The sequence below is a fragment of the Hirundo rustica genome, chromosome 3 (genome assembly GCF_015227805.2).
Source record: "Hirundo rustica isolate bHirRus1 chromosome 3, bHirRus1.pri.v3, whole genome shotgun sequence".
NCBI classification, from domain to species: Eukaryota; Metazoa; Chordata; class Aves; order Passeriformes; family Hirundinidae; genus Hirundo; species Hirundo rustica.
The window spans coordinates 37,775,357-37,797,710 of record NC_053452.1 but is presented as its reverse complement, the minus strand read 5'-3'; the positions used below and the strand labels follow the sequence as shown (position 1 = coordinate 37,797,710).

The following is a 22,354-nucleotide window of genomic DNA, read 5'->3' as shown; positions in this document are numbered from 1 at the left end:
CTGGAGGAGTGCTAAGTGGGAGCAGCTCAACAAGGAAATCCAATCAGTAGCAGTATGCAGAAAAAGTAGTCGAGAAGAAATCCTGTGTCTCATGAGAAAGTTTAATAGTACCTTCCCTTGCTACACCTTTCCCCATTATTCTGTCTTAATCATATCAGGGCAAGCTCTTCAGGACAGAGGTCATCTGCTACTGTAGATGTAATGGAGGCTCTCACAGTAAGACCCTTTCCTGTTATTAGTCTCCACATATATTAGTGTAATTACCATAATAAGAATCCCAGCTGGGACTGCGCCTTTGCCTACACAGGTGCAATCAAGACATCTGTTTGGGCTCAAGTCAGCACGGATTTTAGGTTGCTTAATGGGTGGTTCCTGGAGTTTACTCTCTCCCAGCAGTCACAAATTTCTTGTAGCTGGTCAGTACCTGTTCATTTATTACAGCTCTATTTCTAGAAATCTCCGAGCAAGTGACACAAGGGGTCAGGTTTCTCCAGGGTCTGACTCAGGCAGGAGCTGTGCTAGGCTGGGCAGAGGTGCTGGGCTGTCAGGCAGCCTAATGCCACTGCTTGTGCCCAGCCCATGACCTCAGCCCTCACATGCAGCTGGCTGCAGGATGGCACATCTGGCTTGCCAGTGACGTTTGTTGTACGGAGCAGGGACACAGAACAAGGGAGAGATTGTGGTGCTGCTCCATGAACGTAAGATACAAGTCTTGCTGTGGGCAGGAGAGGAATGAAAATGGAATATGGGAGTCTGGGGCTCATCTGACTTCCCAGGACTCATTCACCTTTTTTGCACACCTTCAGATCGTAGTTACACAATGACCCTCAGCAACTGTCTGCACCCTATTGCTTTGATTTTTTTTTTTTTTTTTTTTTTTGATCAAAGGGGAACTTCAAAAGACACTAAACAACAGAGGGGGATGTGTTTGAAAAGAAGACAGGACAGATACTCTGCTGGTGGCTAGCTAAAGCCAATCCTTTGGTGAGACAACCAGCAGTGCATGAGGTCAGGGTCTGTACTCAGCAGTGTCTCTCCACTATGCTCCAGTGCATAGGACCATGCACTCTGGTCCTAGGCTCCAGCATGTGTTCTCTATGGGCCACAGTCCCTTCAGCGGGTCACTTGCTCTTCCATGAACTTACCAAAGGGCCAGAGGCTCTGCCACAGAGCACCTCCTTGTCCTCTGACCTTATTATTTCCTCTCTTCTTCCCTCCCATTCCCTTGTTCTCTCCATGTTTTCCCCTCTTCAGAATTTTCTGCTTTTTATTAAAAATGTTTTTCCAGAGATGCCATGAACCTGACTGATGGGATCAGCTGCATGGGATCCCTTGCAAAGACAGCTGGAAGTGGCTATGTCTGACACAGGGCAGCCCCTGGCCTCCTCCCACGGAGGCCATTCCTGAAGATGCTCTGCTGCCAAAACCTTGCTATTTACATGCAGTATAGCCTCTAAGGGATGAGTACTGGGCCTTAGCACAAAAGTATTCAAGTTACAAACACTTGAAATATATTTTATTATGCTTAATTTTGAGAGAAGGCTATGCTAAGCTTAATACTTACTTTCACAAGTCACCCAGTTAGCATAGAAGGGTATTATAAGCCATTTCAAGCTGTAGACATACAGTCTTCTATGGGAACAGAGGTTAAATTAATAGGGCCACAGGTAAGAGACCAAGTGGATCCATATATGGATCCACTCACATGGACAACCCAGCTGTTGATTCAGACCCACACAATAAGACCTTGGTGTCTTGTACAAGTTCATAAATTAGCATATGGAGTACAATACATGCTGACCTAAGATAGAAGAGAGGCTTACAGAAGTCATGAGGAATGCCAAAGGACAGTCACATGACCAAAAACTTTCAGTAATCAGAAAGTCACTTGATTAAGGCTTGAGCTGCCTAAATAGCATTTTGTTTAGCTTTCTTTGTGTGAAATATAACCAAGATTACTTCAGAGACAACATAACACCTCTATCACTACCACTCCCAGGTTTTCTCCCTTATTTCACCTAATTCACCTAAATAATTGACAGCTTAATGACTGGATTTGTAAAAACAGCAAAGGTTATGTTCCCAATGGCAACACTAGCATTTTATGGAATTGGTTATCTACCACATTTTAGGTTTGTCCCATCCACTTCTATATTTGTTTCCTGTATTTACTTTGTTGGTATTTGCCTCTGTAATTTTAACTCCAGCTAATAAATGGCAGTAAAATCTGATCAGACATCCTTGGGTTGTTCCATATACTATGCTGATGACATCTTCCACTTTCCATGGGTCAGGGTAGTAGAGTTGCCCAGAATGCATCAGGTTAAAAGGGAGAGCTAAGGAAGACTTTTATTTTCAAAAGAAGGAAAACTCCCAGCCATACCTCTCGGTAGATTTGTCACAAAAATGATTTTGCTATTCCCAGTAAAGTCAAATCACCAATATCAGACATTTGATTAACATGTGTGACACCAGGGGATGCAGCTCTCCTGAGAACCTTTGTGCTTCAGACACATCAGAGATCTCCAGCACTGAGGGAGAGGACAGCAACAGCAGTAAGAGTTTCACACACACTCTAACTTGATCTTTATTCAGAAGCCGAGCAAGACATCACCAATACCTCCTGTGAATTAAACTACTGCCTGTAAGCCTTATGAGAAACTCCTGGCAATTACCTTCGCTATGCACAGACTTGCACAGAGCACCTTTCAAGGGTAATTGTGTTTTGTTAGCCTAGTTAAGTCAGGGATAAAATACATCTTAGGAGCATGCTCGTTACACTGTTACATGCCTAAAATAAGCTGGTCCAGCCCAAGCAAAAAACCCAATTCTTTTAGTTATTAAAAAACCAAACATTTGAGGAAGTAATCAGCTCTTCAGTTCTGAAAGACAAGCCTCCAGAATATTTATTACCATGTATCTGCTACGAAATATTTAAATATTTTATTATTGTTTACCTAAACGAGCTATGTTCTCTTCAAGACAAGCCAGAAAAATCATGCTTATTTATTAATTAGATTACTAAGAAATCCTAGGCCCTATCTGCCTAGTCTTTCTCGTAAGTTCAGCTTGAAAATCTACTGCAATGCTTGTTATGTCTTATATTTTAACTAAGCCAAAATTTTTTGGTAGCAGCGTAGTCCCTGGGTACTGAGTCCTTTCGAGCTGTTAAATATTCCAAGAGTTATGACAGTTTTAGAAGTCAGCACTGCTTTTAGTTTCACACAACTTTTCAATCAATTTTAAGGCAAAGAGGAGTCATAAGAGCATGTAACTAGTATGAAAATTCGGTAAGTTCTTGTCTAATAAACCCATGGCTTCTAAATCAATTTTTCCCTTAGACAAAGCTTTTTCACTGCATATCATTCTGTAACTTCCAGTGGTTTCCCACTGTAGACCAACTACTCATGGAGCTGTACTCTCTGGGCCCCACACTGGGAGACAACCACACTGCAACACATCTGTGCCACCCTTTATAAAGATACCACAGGAACTGCAGACACATCTGGAGCTTCTTGAGCCCACCAAGATCTACAGGCTTGTGCTGGCCACTCAAACAGTAGAGATCATAGCTAAGTGGCCCAAAAAGTAAAGTTTTAAACCACTCCCCTTCTTCCACTGGCCATCTCTGCAGCAGTGTCGTGTCAAGGTAAGACAAAACCATTATTATCTGCAGTCACAGATATCACTAGGGAGAATTCAATGCCTCCTACTTACCTGCTATCATTTTCAGCAATGATGATCATATTTAATTTCTCAGCTTTCTGGTTTCTGACCTTTCCCAAACTGAAGAACAACAGCAGTTACTGTATATCTACTAAAAGCAAGGGTATCACCTCACGAGAAGGAGAGGTAAAGTGCATGTTCATTTTTTCTTCTTCAGCCCTGTTAACCCCCACATTTCCTCACATCTCTCCCCATGAATCCACACTCTAAACAAGTCTAGTGTGAGAAGTGGCCTCCCTGTGTAGTGAGAGCAGTTTTGCCGCTGACCTTTCCTCCTGTGACTACAATCCAAACCTAGATTGGCTTCAGAAATGTCTCGACCATGAATTTACAGCCTGGGATGTACTTATCAGCGCAGTAAATTGAAGGCAGCAACTGGCAAAACAATGAAGGCAGGAAGAGGCTTTCAGAGACTTAAGTAATGGGAAACTAGATGTCTGAGATGGAGCAAGACAGAGTTAAAAGGACAGAGGGCAGGACAGAGCTTTGGCTGCCTCTGCTCATTTGGCTGTTACGATGCATTTGTAATCGGATAATCCTTTGTTTTCCCTTTGTTTTCCCTTTGATGAACGTAGAGAATGGTTCACACGTAACTGCTATTTCCCCACAGACCTGTTAAAATGTCCCACACTAGGAGGGTGGCTGGACCAGCCGCCAATGGCCAGCAACCCTTCCCGGTCCCTGGTGGCAGCTGCCATTCACTTGAGAGCGGCTGCTCTTCATGGAGGGAACGCAGATGAAAATGGCCCTCTGGGAAAGAGCCACTGAGCATGGCACAGACAGAGCTGCTGCCTGACCTGGCAGCGCATGCAAATTGCAGTCTCCCGCACGCTCTCACGAAGCAGGGGTGCCTGCCTTGGGTGGTGCTATGGTTTTGCAGCTGCAGAAGTCACCAGTGCCTCACCACTCAAGGGCAAGCAGGTCTGCAAGGAGCTGGTGGAGTAAAAACATAGCCCGGAGGTCAGGAGAGATCCAGTATCTTTCTTTTTGGAATTCTGTCAGCAGAGGCTGGACATTGAAATCCTTAAGCAGTTTCTCACCTCTAATTACTTCTGAATTTCCCTTGGGAAGATGAGTGGAACAATGGCGGCTTCAGATTTGTTAGAGATGCGAAGAGAGCATTTTAAACACAGGCATAGAATGCTCCTTGGGCCAAGAGCTTTTTAAATACTAAGTCTCCAACCGAGAAAAGCAGTAAAGAGCTTATTATGCATTTTTAGTGTGTCTGACTAGATTTTGTACTCTTTTTTCACAGGTAACAAAGCAACCATCAGTGAGCTGACTAAACTTTGTTTCCTCACAAAGCAATCTATGAAGAAACACGCACTGGTTCGTACAAACATGAAGAAACAGCAACCCTCTAAAGCTGTTTATGATAGAAGAAGTCTACAGAGTACAGGATATGAGAACAGCGTCACCGCAGTTCCTATATTCCTATACCCAAGCTCTTGGACCAGAGTGAGTTTTATTAATAACCACATACCTTCCTAACAATGAGACAACTTGCAGCCAACAAGTTAAATGCCTTCTTTAAAGAGAGACTAACGTAAGAATGTGCTGTATATAAAAATATACAGAACAGCAAGACAACTTGAAAAAGGGGAAGGAGCAGTGTAAAAACAAAATCTCAAAGAAAAAAGAGGAAAAGCATCTTACAGCTCCTGATCTAATAAGTAACACTTCAAACAAGAAACTTGGATATTTATTTTGCTAATGTTATTTTGGCAGTTATATATATGTTGTATGAAAGAATATTTAACACAGGATTGCAGCTACACAAATATCCCCCTTCCACAGCCACAGAATACACTACTATCATAGGACTTCAGAAAAACAAACTTGATCAAAACCCATTAGTAAAGTGTGCAAAGGACATGTCTTAATATACAACACTGTAATTATTTAAAGCTCATGTGTGCTAAAGATTCACCATTATTTGAGAAGCAACAAGAACAGTTGCTGCAGCTGTAACAGCTGAGAATCACATACTGCACCCAGTACACTTTTGGCATGGTAGATAAAACCCTGCCTGTTAGTTGGTAGCATAACAACTTTGCAGTGGCCAGTTCAGACCTTCCCAAACAACTTGAAAGGCTCTTATTGACTAATCCAAACATGTTTGTTTTGAATTTATAGAGGACACCCACAACTCTTTACTCCTTAGCATGTAATGATCAAACTTAGGGACCTTGTCAGAATTTCCATACAGATCTGCTAAACTCCGATAATTCTGGAAAAAAAGAAATATCCTTTGGCTATGTAGTAAAGCTAATATCAAGTGAAAAATGTGGTCAAGTAAGGGGAAGAAATTAAAGGGTGAAGGAGTTGGGAAAATCTTGATTTAAAAGCTGATTTAGAGGCTTAGGGACTTGTTTTTCTTTCCCCGGTATTTAGCATTGAAAGACTGGCTGCTGTTGCAGTCAGGCTTTCAAAACAGCTCTGTCCTTTTCAAAGTTACTTACAGGAGCAAACTATATTTCTAAAAGCACTAGTATACCCGACAACCATGCTCAAGTCAATTTTTACCCCAGTTTCTAATTCAATATCATTAAATCAGTTCAAGTATTCAAAAAGGAGATGGTTTTGAAACACAGGTATGAAGCAAACTTATGATATGTTAACCTGAAAACCATGTCTCTCATTTTACTTCTGCAATATGAACTGAGAACTTGATCCAAAAGAAGGATTAAGAGCCCAAATCCTGGCTCCCTTTTACTTCTATGGCCTGGCTCCAGGGGTATGTTTCTCAGCCTGGTCTCTCACTTCACACCTCCTCACCCCAGAATGTGACTGTCTAGAGCTTGTAACCTCTTTCTGCACTTTTGATATTAAGGTCTGAGTCAGTAGCATCAAGAAGCTCCCTGTTTAGGTCACTCCTAAAACCCTTTGGGATCTGTACACACAAAAGTCCTCTGCCTTGCCTGTGTTAAGCATCCTTTAGTCACACCTAACAAGCTAATCCCACACTACGTAAGTGCAGTCATGATGCCCAAAATGTTTTTCCAAGAGCTCTGAACACTCCTTAAAGCTATGAGAGGTACAGGATCAACTCTTGCAGTTAATGGAAGGATTGCAGATCGCACGCTATCTTGGCTGAGACTACAGAGGAGATTTACCATCCTCAGGACACGGTGTCATTCCATATTACATGAAATAATGAAGTTCCTTTGGCCTGCAGGGAGCAGGCAGGCAAGAGCATGACTGTATAATTTTTAAGGTGAAGAGCACTCACTCAAGAAGAGGGGGAAAAAGTGAATCCTAGTTCCTGCCCCAAATCCTATTTAAGATAAAAATATACAGACTGTCATTAGGGCAGGGCCTGGAAACTGAGAGTTTTAGGAAGGGTGGCAGCTGTTCCAGGAAGTATGTGCTCATGAATTCAGCAAAGCAGAACATGAGTAAGCAAGCTAAAGCAGGCAAGACATCTTTAGCAGAGGAGATTATTACTAGTCTTTTAAGGAAGCTATTTCATGAACAGTGTGATAAGGCTGCAATATCATGGCTATTCTGATTTGGAGAACAAAAATCACTATATAGCCAGATAGTGAGTTGACTCAAGCCCTAATTCAGCAGACTTTTTCTGATGGAATTTTCCCCACCGGTAATCAATTATGTATTTGCATAAGATGGGGTTTTTTTACTTCCCACTAGCAACGCCAGAAATTTCCAAACAAGCTCTGGGCTAGAACAATGCTTTGCTGTGAAACAAACAATTTACCAATGTGTGCCACATGAACCAGCACCAAGACTATGGATTGGGTGGACCTAAGAGAATTATGGGTTACGAATAGAAGCCTATCTGTAATAATGCTACTTCAGATTAAGGAAATTCAATTTGTTGAGACCAGAGTTTAAGCTGGTGATATGTTCATCTTTCTAAAGAACATGAACAAGAACACAGCATTACGACAAGAAATATATGAACTTTTGGTCATGTGTCAAAGGCAGCCTTATCAGCATGTTTAGCAAGCATGCAAATACCCCCCCCTAAAAGCCATGTTCCGTCTATTTGACCGTATCATGTATGACTTACTTATACTCCAGTCTCTAAGACTGATTTCTATGCTGAAAATCTTCAACTGGTTTCAGGCATGGGGGGGCAAAATATACTTCAGAAATAATGGAAAATCCTTGTTCATCTCAGAGATCCTGGTCCTGCACACACCTGCACTGCAGACCCCCTTGCACAAGCCCATCACTGCTCTGAGTGGAACAGGTTTCCACAGAAAGGGTTGAAAAGAGAGGCATTTTTAACAGAAGTGGAAGGAGTTGTATACATGTAACATGTAATATCGATATATGTATATCAGCAACTGTTTATTAAGCTTGGTATGACTTTTGTGGCAGTCCAAAGCAGACATACTGCTGAATCACTAATATTAAATTTGTGTTAATTCAAGATGATACAGTTATTTTTTCTTTGCAGGAACTAAATTTTGAGGTCTCTGAACAAGAATAGCTCAGGTCTCACTAATTTTGCACGTATTATTATGCTTGGCAGGTTCTCAAGATACTGAAGCCCACTCCCCTTGCCTGAGAAACTCCAGATCATTAGCAAGGAGCATATGCATAAATCACAGGTGGGAGAGTATTCTGTGGAGAGAGTCAAACCATTTCACTTATTTGAATGTGGTCAAGGGGAGCAGTTATTCAGAGAAGTGAGACAGCAGATGGCCACCAAAACAACCAGAGTAGCTCTCAGGGGTAATTGTATTTTCTGCTGAGCTGTAAACATCAGCCCTGTGAGTGTTTCCGCACACCCACACATTGATCCTGACCTCATAAACACTCAGAGGTTAGCTGAACTTTCTGATGGGATCTCTCATGAATTCAGTTCAGCAAATAGCTGTGTATCTGCAGGATTAGTCTTTGTAGCTGGACTGGACCCACCAAACCTGTTTTGTTGATGTTGCTGGTGCTTGTAGCTGATAATCTTTTATATTCATTACAAGAGAAAAGCTCCTCCCCATCTCAACACCTCTATTCTGGTGGTCAGGTGGTTTTTAGATATGTTATGCCAATAAGGAATCCTATTAATGAAAAAGTGCAACTTCACTGGCTCTTCACACTGAATAGAAAAAACACAGAAAAAAAGCAATATAGAGCAAAAACTAGAAGACCCGAGAATTTGTTTCAGGCTTTTGATTCAAACTCTAAGGTATAAAGCCTTGCTATTTCTGACTTGTAAGAAAGGGCCAATATGAAAACAAATTTTTCAAATTCAGCAGTGTAAAGTGAAAATACCATAAATATGTTAAAACAAAATGTTGTTTAGAGTACCTGTACAAATGTATTGTAGCCAAGCCTGGGTATCATAGGAAAAAAAGAAAATGACACAAGTGCCCTTACAGTATTTTTAAAAGTAGTTTCCTCTCTTTATTCAGGAATATCCTGGGAGTGGCTCCTTGGTACAATGGCATTTTCAACTAGAGAGAGGGGCTAGCACAACTGTAGTTGCTCCTCAGTTAAATGTTTTGATATAGAGCAGAAATATATCCATTCAGAGAACTGCCAGGTTGCCCTGATCATTTCCTCAGAGTAAAGATTTAACAGGAACCTTATGATGCTCTCAGCGACAAGGGGCTGCACTGAGCTTCTGCACAGGGACAGCAATATCCCCACTGCTACCCAATCTCCTGTACAATGTAATAAAAAAATCCAGGGTGAACTTTCAGTTATAGACTGGACTTTCTAGAGACGCATCAAGGGGAAATGCAAGGGCAGAGCACTTCCCCAGACAAAGAATCCTGAGATTTAATTAATGTGCTTCATGCCTATGCAGACCTGCCTTGACTTACATGAGCAGAGTGGGGGTGTATATTCAAGAAGCTGAGCATTGTTTCTTATGAGATCAGGATATTATAAAACAATATGAAAGGTGGTGGTACAGAGGTTGTGTTTTCTGCTTAAGTGCAAAATCAGTGTGTGCCTCAGTGGTGTTCCATGACTGGTGGTGCAGTGACAGGTATTGCAGTTAGAATTCATGAGAAAAGACAAAAAGTGAGGAGAGCCTGAAGCCTGCATTTATTTCTCAAAGTACACTGGCTGTGTTTAACAGTAAATATTCTTACCAAAATGAGTAAATGATAAGGATTGAAGCAATTACACTCTTGAGAACCTTGTGATGTTGATCACGTTTTCTTCATTTTGTGGACATAGAATTTGAAAGTCTAGTCATGAGCCTTGAATTTAATTCAGAGTCAGATACAGTAAGGACAGCTGTAAGCAGGGTTTTTTATCTTAAACTTTGCAGATCCAAGTGATGAGTTATTCTCCTTGATTGAAAAGTACCCTTATAACTAACATTAAAGAGGCACAAACCTGAGCTCTCAATATGAGACAATTTAGTTTCTTTGAGACAATTCAGTTACCACTATAACAAGATGTTTTCAGGAATTATTACCTGAAGGCAAGCTCAGTAGTGCAGCTATCTGAGGTTTTATATTACACTGAATTCCCAGCACTGGTGGAGAATTAATCAGCTCCACCAGAGGCACATATAGCTGGCTCAGAGTCCAGCTGGTGCAGAGCCATACAGCTTCACATCAACCTGCTGCACCAACGCTGCCACAATGGCTGTGGAGAAGCAGGGATGAAGAAATTACAGCAGGGATGGACTGAGCTCACATCTACTTTCTGGTGGATTTGGAGTTTAACTTAGGCTTACAGCAAGGTCCTTCAACAGTCCTGGACAGTTTTCTTAACAGAGAACACTCATTACAAATGCAAAATGCGGTGTCTAGAAACAAGTACACCATAGCATAATCTTACTCAAAAAGCAGAATTCCTATAGTTCTGAAGAAAAACAAACTTATTCAGGGATCAGAATAAAAAGCGTCAGGAAACAAGCTATTCTCCCTGCCCATATGGGATGGAGATGTGGACAGGCCAGAGGGGCCCCATTGCAGCCGAGGTGCCCAGGGCACCCGGGGCTCCTGACACAACTCCAGGTACTCAGGACCCGTAGTTCTGCTCTGCTAATGGTGTTCCACAGTATCCCTGTGGGAGCGCTGCCGTGGGCTGAGAGAGCGTCAGCTCGTGGTTCAAAGGCAGCCTACCCTTGGAGACACAAACAGGCAGGAAGCCACACAGACTTCTGGTTTTGTCAACAATTGAAACCGATTGACATTTTCCCATAAAACTTCCAATCAACTGTCAAAATCATAAACTATGATTTAAAAGAAAAGTCTTCAAAGAAAAAGAATGTTTCACTTTCTTCTGTGAGAAATCTGTGAAAAGCTTCTTCTCCCCACCTTTAAAGGAGAGATTGCATGCAACCTGCCAGTGTTTACTCTTAGACCTTCCTCAGCAGGACCCCGCTGCTCTGCCTGCCCCTCTTTAACCTTCCCCAGAGCACCTTAGTCTTACCACACACCAAGATCCATCACTCATTCATCTGTTCCCATTCCTCCTAAGTCTTCCTACAAAGAAACCTGCTTCATCTCTATGTAAATAATTGATCAAAAGTTCCTTTTTATGTATCCTACACTCCAGTTCTAAAAGAAAACTTCAGACCATAAGAGTCAAAAATTATCCGATGGGGACATCAATCATTCATGAAGTAAAACCACAAAACATGCAAGTACCCAAAAATAAATTGCATTAAGAACTTGGAGATATTTAGGAGACTCCTTCCCTGTTTTTTAGGGAGGATTTTTCAATCTTCACAATCTAATTATGCGTTATTATTCAGAACAGTTTAATAATATCTTAATCAAGACATCTTCAGTCTTCTTGCATTTCTTTACTTCTGCCTTTTCCTTTCAAAAAAATCTCTGCATTCACCCCCAGGAAGTAACCAGTCACAAGCAATTTTGTCCAGATCGATCACACTGTTTTAAGGGAGTCCTTCTGTCAATTCTTTACACTAGTACTTTTAAGCCAAACGCTGAAATTTCTCTAAACTCGAGTTGCGTCACTACCTATTGACTAGGTCTCTACAGAGAAAGGAAAATACAATCATCATAAACAGCCTCCTCACTCCATCATCTGAGTAAATAAGCACCATATTCCCCTCCTGGCTAGCATGAGGGTGAAACCCCGTACCTGCCTTGTTCCCACAAGACCAAAAACAACACTGTTAATCACAGGTCAGAAAAATACAGGCAATCTGAGCATGAATGACTGCTTATCAGTGAAGTTTCAAAAATATGCTTTACACTTTCAAGTATTTTTATGAAAGGTCTAGGATGAAAATGGGAAAACAGTGACAGTTTAGGAGAAAAAAAACCATCAAAAACAGGGAAAATCACTTACTGTACTTGGTTCTGCAGAGGTATTCAACACAAACATCACCCTTCCTTGTCCAGCTGCCAAGTGCTAAAGCATGAAATGAGCAGCTGTTTCCTTCAAGCTGGGGCTGTGTGTCTTAACTAGTCACATGCCCCTCCTGATAAATCTCACTGCCGTGCCAGGAGGTTAGAATCTGAAGATCATTATTCCCCCTATTAGAAAATCCTTTTCATAATAGCAGCCTTTGCTCAAGCATTCGGCTGGAACGCGGCGCTATGTGCTCCATAACTTCTGGTTTTTTGTTGGTAGCTTTTTTTAATGACTAACACCAAACAGTAGATAAGCCTTAATCAACAGTAGGGGCAGCACAAGTGGAAAGTTAAACACATCCCTGTTGATCGCTTCAGGTTTTTTTCTGACTTCAGACTTTGCTTCGTTTTAATACAAGAATTTCAACAGGAATGGGAAAATTTAAAATACTGTTGTGTTCCTACTGTCTTTAACACCAGGCCACTCCAGTTATCATGCAAAACACATGAACAATCCCACTTCTGGGGATTAGTTGTTGTTAAGGGCAACATTACTATCTTTTGTGTTTGGACAGTAGAGTGATGAGTGTTAATGCTGGAGATAATTTTAATTTTTGCATCTGGCATTTTTACATCATGGATTATGTGGCTGCATTTTGCCAGACATTGTATAGTCAGACTGAGACAGACCCTTTGAGGTGAGGACTATCAGACCAAAGAGAGAGAGCAAAAAAAAGCATCCTTATCCCCGCGTTCCCAGATGTAGGACAAATGAAGGAGAAATGCCAAAGTCAAGAAAGGAGCAGGTTTTGATGGAATTTTCCAGGGTGCTATGTAGTCACACATTACTGAAATTCAACTGAGACTTTACACTTAACTCCCTTTAGCTTGGTCACTCATTTAAAGATATTTAGGTATTTAAGGACAAAAGCGTATTTTGAGGGTGAGGTGTAAAATACAAATTTCTGAAATTCCCGTCCCACATTTAGGATACACTGTGCTGAAACCCTGGCAGTACTCCAAATTGTCAAGTCTGCTATACACTACTATAGGACGTGGTAATGGTATTTTGATATTTGGTAAGCAATCCAGATCCTGCAAGACAGCACGGTCTCATTGGGTTACAAACGGCATTATAGGGCATTTTTCTGAAATACAAACTGCAGCAATAGATAATGCTGCAACTGAGATCTGGAAAAATCTAAGGAATTTCTCATAGCCAGCTGCTAGTTTTTAATACTGTTAAAACAGAATAGCATATCTAGCTGGCACATTTGTCAGAATCCAATGAAAGCCAGCAAATCCCTGAAGATGAAGTCTGCAGCGACAAAGGGTAACTGGGGTTGCTTCCTCTGACCTTACCCAGCTCCTCATATTACATAAACCGGCATTGGTTACAAAACCGTGCAGCACCGGCGCTGCCAGCGCAGCCCGGGGCAGGGAGAAGGCCTTGTGCCCGTTCCCCACGCCTGCCTTTGTGAGCTTCTCCTCTTTCCCCGGGGAAACGAGTTTTCGGAGAACAAGCTCCCACCTCGGCAGAGCTCTCTCCGCCCGGCCAGGCACGGGTGTATCCAGCCGTGGGGAGGCTCCTGTGCAGCCTGGGGGGCCGAGGAGCTGTGGGGCTGGGGTTTCTGCTCAAAGGGCTGGAACACGGCGTGAGCCCCGGCCTCCTCTTGGCCTGAGTAAGGGGGTCAGCGCAGAGGCAGGAGGAAGGCCCGGGAAACAGGGAATGTTTGCTGCAGGTGTGTGCCGAGGCACAGTCGCCCTCATGTCCGCCGCGGAGACTCCAAGAGATTGTGCCAGGGCATGGAGCTCTGCTCCCATGGGCCAGGGGCTGAGGAGGCTTTAAAAAAGGAGGCTGTAATAACGATGAATATAAAATGAGAAATAAACCCATGAGGAACGAGTTCATTTAAATTTAGACCACTGGAGGAACGGCAGTTTCAAAAAGGGAGCGAGACCTGCCCTGGCAGATCTGTTGGAAGTTCCAGCAGACCCTGGCCATGGGTCACAGAACTGGGTGTAAACACCTGGGCTCGCTCAGAGAAAGGAGAAGGCACTCACTGTGCTTTAAGGCCCATTGATCAAATGAGTTATCCTTGATAAATGCCATTGCATTTCCCCTAAAATACATTGAGATCGAGGGTAACAGAACTTGACATGCAACTTTAAAATGACTCCAACATTTCTTGACAACTTTGTACAAAATTACTCCCTGTTGATACCGAAGAAAACATGACTGAAACGTGTTCCAAAATAATCTATTTGTCCTCAAATACCATATTTATTACTTTGTCCATTACTCTGATTATGCAATATCAGCTGTGCTCTTACGTTTTTCAGCAACTGTTAATATAATTGTTTAAATACTGGTAGTACCTGGGCCATTTGAAATAGCACAGAGTACAATGTCATCCTCTGCACTGGATAGCTGTCTTTATTTGGTAGTAATGCTCCACATAGGAACATAATTTGATGATAATGACCGAATGGTAATATTCCACAAACAACTTGGGGTACACTCCCTAAAAAGAAAAGTATCCTTTGTACTTTCTGAAATGAGTAGACAAATAAATTAATTTTTATGGCTCTGCAGTAAACTGCAGTTTATGTGGGAAAAAGTATATCTATCCTCATGCTAGACAGATAATTTTAAGGTATTGTGAAACAGAACAGATAAATCATTTGTATGTAGTTCCTGAAAATAAAGGCCTTAAAATTCTTGTGGAGGTTTTCCTTTTTTTCCTACTCTTTCCTGTTTTTTCAAGAGAAATACCAGCATATAAAAGAAGATCAGGTAATTAATGAAGCTACAAAAAATTAAGTGTTGTGCTCTTACATCTATCAGATAACATCTTAAATATGACAGAAGTTTTGCCGTGTGGAACACAACAGCATCCTGCCTTCTCTTTCTGTTGAGAAAACAAATGAAAGCTGGATTGAAAAGGGTACATTTCTTCCTCTGTGGACATTCATTTGTGAATAGGAAAACCTGATCCTTGTGGGTTCCTTACAACTCAAAAGATTCTATGATTACTGGCTCAAATAAAAACTAAGAGATGAACTCAGTCATGCTGAAATGAGACATGAGAAATACTGAAAAGAAGCAACAAAAATAAACACAGTTAGCACTGAACTGTGATAGGGATGTGTGCACGTAAGGTAGAATTTTGATGTCACATAGTATGGACAGCTTTTAGAGTAGCCTCAGGAACTAAAGAATGGAAGAGTTGTCCATTTTGGTTTGGGTTGAGATCAGGAAGATTTTGCTTTTACCGACGCTGGATAAATGGATCCAGAGCCTCTCCTTACTGTAGGAGGGGATTTTTTTTCATGGCTTCTTTCTATATTTTCTGCATATGGCAGTTATGGACTTCTGTTTTGTGGGTTGCCCAAAAATATCTCTTTTCTGCTAACAGGTTCTCCTGGAATTTATGGAACAGGATGTAATGCTCTCAGTGGACATAAATGTCAGGTCGTACTAACTTCAAGTCTGTGTTGCTACGTTTGTTTCCTAAATGGCTGCGCTACTATTTGACTTCAGCCTTTTAGAGTATATGGAGCTCAAACATAACAGACAAACTGCCTGGTTTGCTGCTCTACCTCACTGTCCCTGATATTATATAGCCTTCACTATCAGCTGAAGTGAATGAAAACAGACCATGGAAGCCCTCACTAGACAGGATGCTTTATAAATACCTAAGTGTGATTAAAGGCGCTGCTATAAATAGTCCAACGGCTCTCACACAAAGCTTCCAGCTAAAGGAGATATGAGAGACATAACAGATAGGAATTTTTGCTGAAAATACTACTGCATATAAGGCTCTCAACCTTACATTACATTAAATCAGTTTGAAACATTTATGGGCTATATTACATCCCTAGCAATGTAAATCAGTTCCAGGTTCTTCAGTGTGGTGCTCTAGGGGGCACAGGAGTACTGCAAATGTCCAATGTACCTCCCCTTTCATGCCCAAGGGTGCAGCCAGTAGTCACATTACCTCTAAGAGAGTATGAGTTGAGAGGATAAGTTATCAAATTAGGTCATCCCAGGATATGACCTTTGAAATCCTTCCTTCCTTTATATCAGCAATAAAATGTTGTAAGGTGAGCCCAGAGCAATGCTTAGAGTCAAGGCTGCTGGTTGCTTTTCATTGGAAAACAGTGCCCTTCAGTGATTCAAGCATATGAGAAAAAAATTACATGGAAGTTTGATATGCTGTGTTACCCATCTGAAATTCAGAGTTTGTGAATTAAGCTAAAATATCCAATAACTCTATTGTCAGAAATTATGGATGGAAAATATTATTGTGCTCTGTTAAACATTTCTTTCAAGTCGAAAAACAGTCATAGTTCTAGTCTATGAAGCACAGACCTGCTTTTTGACAGCTCAGTTGCACCATGGCAGGCAGTGGGGGGCAGCTCAGTTGCACCATGGCAGGCAGTGGGGGGATTTTTTGTTGACCTAGTAAATGTTCAGCCCAGCTATTGGCCTTTGACAAAGGTTTTCACCTGTTACTGCAACTCCTGAATTGTCTGGGAATTAAGCCACTCTGGCAGTAGTCTGTGCCCTCAGTGCTTCTCATGCCATGATCCAGAGGAGCTCTGTCTTGTCCTCTAGGCAGCCTTCCCACCACTTTTGGGTGGCTCTTAGTTTTCTCCTAAGCACTTGGTCTGCTTAGTGGAAGACTCAGAAGCAGTATGCCTGGAATAGAAGGGATAGGAAAGAGAATAGAATAGAATAGAATAGAATAGAATAGAATAGAATAGAATAGAATAGAATAGAATAGAATAGAATAGAAGTATTTCAGGTTGAAGGGACCTGTGAGGATCATCTGTTTGGATGAACATCATCCTACCATGAAGCGCAGACCTATAACAGTAAAGGACAGAAGATCCAGGAGGTAGAGATGGGAGATGGAAGGATGAAGTTTAATGATAAATGTGGAAGGCAGCCTTTTCTCTCATGTACATTACCAGTGTGACCTCCCTCCTTTTCCTTCTTTCCTCCTTTTGATGTCCAGTTTGGAATCTGTGTGCTGGTTTGTGGAAATGCTGTGCACTCACAGCCGCAGATTAATGGTAATTATATCTTAACTTATGTGTATTTTCTTTAAAGAAGAAGGAAGATACTAGATTTTAGGGATTACAGATTTGGCGTGAAAAATAGGGGATGGTCTTTTTTTCCCCATATCTTCAGTTCTCAGATTTAAAGGGGATGACAATGACTGATGATGTGATGAATGAAAATATCAAACCTACTAAAAAAAAAAAAAAAAAAAAAAGAGCCCATCCACAAAACAACTTCATCACTCTTATTCCTGCCTTTCCAAAACCCACAGTATTCACAGAGAAGCTGGAAATTTATGGTTTCTTCCTTCTAGAGACATGTGTAAGAAATTTTAATTATTTAAATAGTTACTATTATTGTAAGAACACTGTTCTTTATTTCCAGTTCACTTTACTTAGTTTTGTTTCACTTTGAAGTACAGACATGGAAGGAGAAATAGAATCCTAAAGCGGGCTGGCATCTCCCTTGCTAAGAGGGTGTAATTGTGCCATGCAGTGATAGCAGGCACTAAGGACAGCTTCTGTAGCAGAGACAATAGACCCATGATTACAAAAAAAAAACCCCCAAAAAACCAAAGCAACAAAAGCTCTTCATTGTCTATTACCAACTATATTGAATAGTTATATTCCACAGGGGGGATATGGTCATTTCAGAAACAGAGCCTGAAGGGTGTGTTCCAGTAATTCTAGACTTAGATATAGCAGCAGAAAAGCACCTCTGTCATAAAGGGGTTTTCCCAATACCGTCTAGATTGAAGTTGAAGATTTCAAAACAGACTTGTGCATTTGGAAGAGATTTGTTCTCTAGGCTTCTCCAGCCATCCTCCTTGTGAGTGATGTGCTGAAAAAGGATGGGGCATTGCTGTAATGTTGAATGTGCAGCAGCTCTCAGTTTTTGTTATCTTGTCTGCATCTGGTAAGTTCGGGCTAATCAGTAGTTCCTTTACCATTTAAAAATCTCCAGTAAGTACTTTTTTTTCCCCATACTTGGTGCAAATGTATATAAGAGATCAAGAGTATGACATCAGGGTTTTTTCCTGAGTTCTTCATGGGATCCGCTCTTAGACTTTAAATGAAATTTTAGTTGCACAGAAAGTTTCTAGTTCAGTGAACATATGTTTTAAAATGCATTTATTTCTATTTTGCCAAAAGCATCCACCCTTCTGCATTTTACTTCTCTCTCCTACTGCAAGTTCAACTGCTGTCAACTTTGTCTTGTATAAATCATTTCTGAGAATGATTTTCACTCAAATTTTACAAGAGAGAGAATGTTATCTGCCAAATTTGCATTACACATGAATAGTGAAAAATGGTCTTTTCACTTTATAAATTTTGATAAACGTGTTGTCACCACCAATGTCACAGTGGTTCTTGGTTTGGTAAGTCAGTTTTTTCTCAGCACAGGCTGGTAGTGAGTGTCTAAGTAGCAACTAGGAGCACTACATTCCAGGTTGCAGCATGACATAGTCCATTTGCATCGACATGACAAGAGTGGAAACAATGGAGTCTAGTAACAGACCCAGAAAAGGCAAAAAAACAAGCCTGTGTCCTTCTTCTCTCTACAAAAAAGCTGACCTTTTTCTAACAGTTTCTGTCAAGACACTAAAGATTATTGCACTGCTCGCTTATGAAGAGTAGCATTTTTACGCATTGTAAAACGAGGCCTGGATCACAAATGCCTACCCTGGTAGAACTGTCAGGCAGGACCTCCACTTAGTCCAACACACAGCATGTTTATCAGTCAGACTGTCTGAAATCTGCTGCAAATGTCTCAGGGTTCAAGCTCCCAGCTTACTCCGAGATGAGTGAATTTGCATCCCTCTGTGCCTTCCTACTATGTGTGAAGTATTCAGTGCAAAGACATGAGAGAGGCTATTGCTTCCATGCTCCTTAGTTGAGAGGAGATTTGCTTATTATAGTCACAACACTTAATATTTTGTATGACAGATCCCCTTGGGGCCAAGGCCTCTATATATAACTGCTGGATTTATCACACTTGTTTTACTCTGGGCCCTTCTCTGTTGTTAGCTCCGGTTCCACTACTTTTAGTGGTATGAAGACATTATCCTCCTCTTTTATGCTTTTACTGCTTTTAATCATCGCTTAAGACAGTTATCTCTAATAGAATATATTTGAATGAACAGCACTATATTCGAATGATGTGGTGGGTCCAGAATTCCACATAGGCTGAGTTAAAGTATAAAACCACAGCATTATATGAAGGCAGTATGAGAGTTCTTTCTTTCAAGAGAGAAAAAAAGAGACTATCATGATTGGGAAGAAGGTCAAACAGCATGGAAAAATTCAGCATTAATCCACTTCTCTCCCTTGCCTGTTCCCATTTGTGAAGTTATGAGGCGTGTTTTGTAGTTCCATTGACACTGAGTTTGGTTTTCCTTTTCCCTTTAGTAATGAGCTCATCTTTGAAGATTTATCTTTCTCTCCAGCCTTCAAAGATAATTGTGGTATGGTAATAATCCAAAATAACAATGGAACACTAGGCTGGAAAAATAAAGTGTGTTAGAATATAAAAGATTCTGAGAATGCTGAGCGGTCTAAACAGAGATGTTGGTACACATTAATTTTTGTTCTTTCTAACTCAAGGGAATTACAGCTCTATAATGTACACAGCCACTAATCAATTAGGGAGATAATGCCAGACCTGTTAGCTTGACTTTAAATTCCTTCATCCAGCCTCACCAAGGGAGTTATTTGGTACCCGGCTGGACCATGTTGGCAGAGCAGAGTGCACACGATGCCCTGTGTCACACCATGACTGCTGCAGCTGCTCACTGCATTTCTGCTATCTTGACCAAGCGGCACAACTTCATTACAGCACTGGCACCAGGGGGGCCACTTTGCATTTTCATTTTCCTGGGGCTGTGTGATGCTGCACTACAGAACTGTTAGAGCAGGGCTGTGCTTTCACCGTGCAGTTGTTTGAAACCATGAATCTGCTGGGGACAATTGTGATAAATGGGTCTGCAACCATTACTAGACAGGGCTTTGGGAGGGAACACTTCAGAGATCACATCCAGAGAAGCAATGAGAGCAAAGTTCTGCAGGGAGTTTAGAGAGGAGTGGAGGACTGAACCTATCTTTACATAAGGTAGAGTGTTTGTCATTTCCCCCTGCTGCCAAGAGGGTCCTGCTTCCCAGGAAGTTCTATACTAACTAACGAGGAGATTACCAACCCTGAAACTCAGCATAAATAGGAAGAAGATAAAGAAAAAAGTACTTCTTAAAACTTCTCAAAGCCAATTTTTTTTTTTTTTTTTTTTTTTTTTTTTTTTTTTTTTTTTTTTTTTTTTTTTGAGGGGGGATTGTTTAACCCAAGAAATGAAGATAACCTGCATGGTTATTGCCAAGGTGGACTTGTACCTCAAGACAGTCTTTCTTGTTCCCCCTTTTTGTTGTTGTACTACATATTGGACATATCCTTCAAAAGCACTCTGCTACTGCTGTGTGTTCATGCAGCAGAAACCCACTGCTACAAATCCTTGGAAAGGAGACCTCAGGTCAAGTCTCCCACTTTTTCTCATCTGTTGCTCAGATAATGTCCTTTTAAACTGCCTAGGTGTGACCAAGTAAGAGATTTGACAAATTCATGATGTATTTTTCTATTTGGTTAATATATCTATGTTTCATTTGTTCGTGAACAATGCCTCCTTATTTTATATCACAATTTGCACATGGTCTAGGTTGAATGAGAGAACTTAAGGTAAAGAAATATAGCTGCACTTTGGCAAAAAGATTGATTCTAAAGAAGGTTTTTTTTTGTTGTTGTTGTTTTAATCCTTGCTTATGCAACAGTACTTTTCTAGTCCACTAGAAGAGTAGGAAAGCAACCAAAGTAAAGTTAATGGCTTTTTCTGATAGCACAGAGACTTCTGGGAGAAACACTCTGTCTTCCACACACACACTGACCTTCACCCTTGTGCAATAAGCTGGTGCAAAGCCTGCACATTTAATTCCCATTTGAGCTAAAGGATTTGTGTCAACCTGAACAGTTCTCACTGCTGTGGGTCGTTACTCATGCGTGTAGAACATTGTGATCTTCCCCTTAAACTTTTATCTTGAGCATACTACATCCATACTCTTCTGCTGTAAGCAGGGAAGCTTTTAGGTTTTGGATAAGAGAAACTGTGAAATTAACATGCTGTGTTTGTAGTCAGACTAGATGGTCTAATGACTCTGCCAGGCTTTAAATTTTATCAGTCTGCTGAAATAATTTTGCTTGAAATCAATGAGACTACCCATAGGCTTAAATTTAAGCACCTGCATAAACATTTTCCCAATACAGGATATTATTCAGCACATAGTTATGAGCCGGGTGTTTTAGACATTATCAAAGAAATTATTTTTTTAACACTAATATTTCTGTTGTGTTGAACAGCTGCATCTCTTTGTAGAACTATTTTGATGCTGTCCAATATTGAATGTTGATTTCTTAATGTGTTTTAACTGGGTTTCTTTTTGTGTTCCCTCTTCCCCAGTTCAGTATTTTGAGTGAGACTACTGTAGACAGTACATGTGTTCTCAAAAAATCTTGCTTTGACTGCTTCAAAGAGTTTTAATTTTCTGTTCTTTTTTTTTTCCTTATAATGTTAGTGGGCCTGACTGTGACTTGGAGCACAAAGCTTCCTTGTAAGAGTGTCTGGTATAGTGGCATAAGGGCTTAGAGAGAAATTAAGATACTTACACCGGAGCAATTGCATGAGGAATAATAAATCTTACTAAACCTGAACTAGCTTTGCAGGAAAGCATGGCATGACTTGTCACCCAAAGTGCATTATTTTTTAAGTCATGTGGTTTTTCTTCAATTCAGTCAGCTTTCCTGGAACCAGAAATCCACACTGCCCACACAGCAGTGACAGCTGACTGAAGTATTTATTTGACAACCCTAAACCTCTTTAACTACATGGTAAAATAATGTCAGGGTAGGAAGAATGTGAACCTCAACTTCCTTCTGGTATATCACATTCTCATATTTAATTTTTAGCTTGGAGCTTTAATAATTGCAACCCTGTTAGTACTTGTGAACACTCAAAAGTTTTTATGTAGAAAGAATCTCCTGCAGAGTCCTTAGACCCTAGCAGGTGGTAAGATTTTACAAGGTGCTGGGGTGTAAATTTCATTCTAAGTCCTTCTGAAATCAGGGAATCACAGAATAACAGAATCAACTAGGTTGGAAAAAATCTTTGAGATCATCAAGTCCAACCTGTGACCTATCATTACCTTCACTGAGTGCCTCATCCAGTCTTTTTTTAAACACCTCCAGGGACGCTGACTCAACC

The 22,354-nt window shown here is 40.9% G+C and overlaps 1 protein-coding gene across 3 annotated transcripts in view; it reads right to left on the bottom strand.

Annotated features, from left to right (window-relative positions):
- The window catches only part of RASGRP3 (RAS guanyl releasing protein 3), a 58,911-nt gene that overhangs the window by 34,247 nt on the left and 2,310 nt on the right, over positions 1 to 22,354 (bottom strand). Inside the window, exon 1 of one of the 3 annotated variants that reach the window (XM_058419961.1) lies at positions 11,983 to 12,083. The exons of the other annotated variants lie outside the window; for them this stretch is intronic. The gene's annotated coding sequence lies outside the window, so the exon portion shown is untranslated. Of the gene's footprint in view, positions 1 to 11,982; positions 12,084 to 22,354 lie in introns of those variants that run through there. 3 annotated transcript variants of the gene reach the window in all.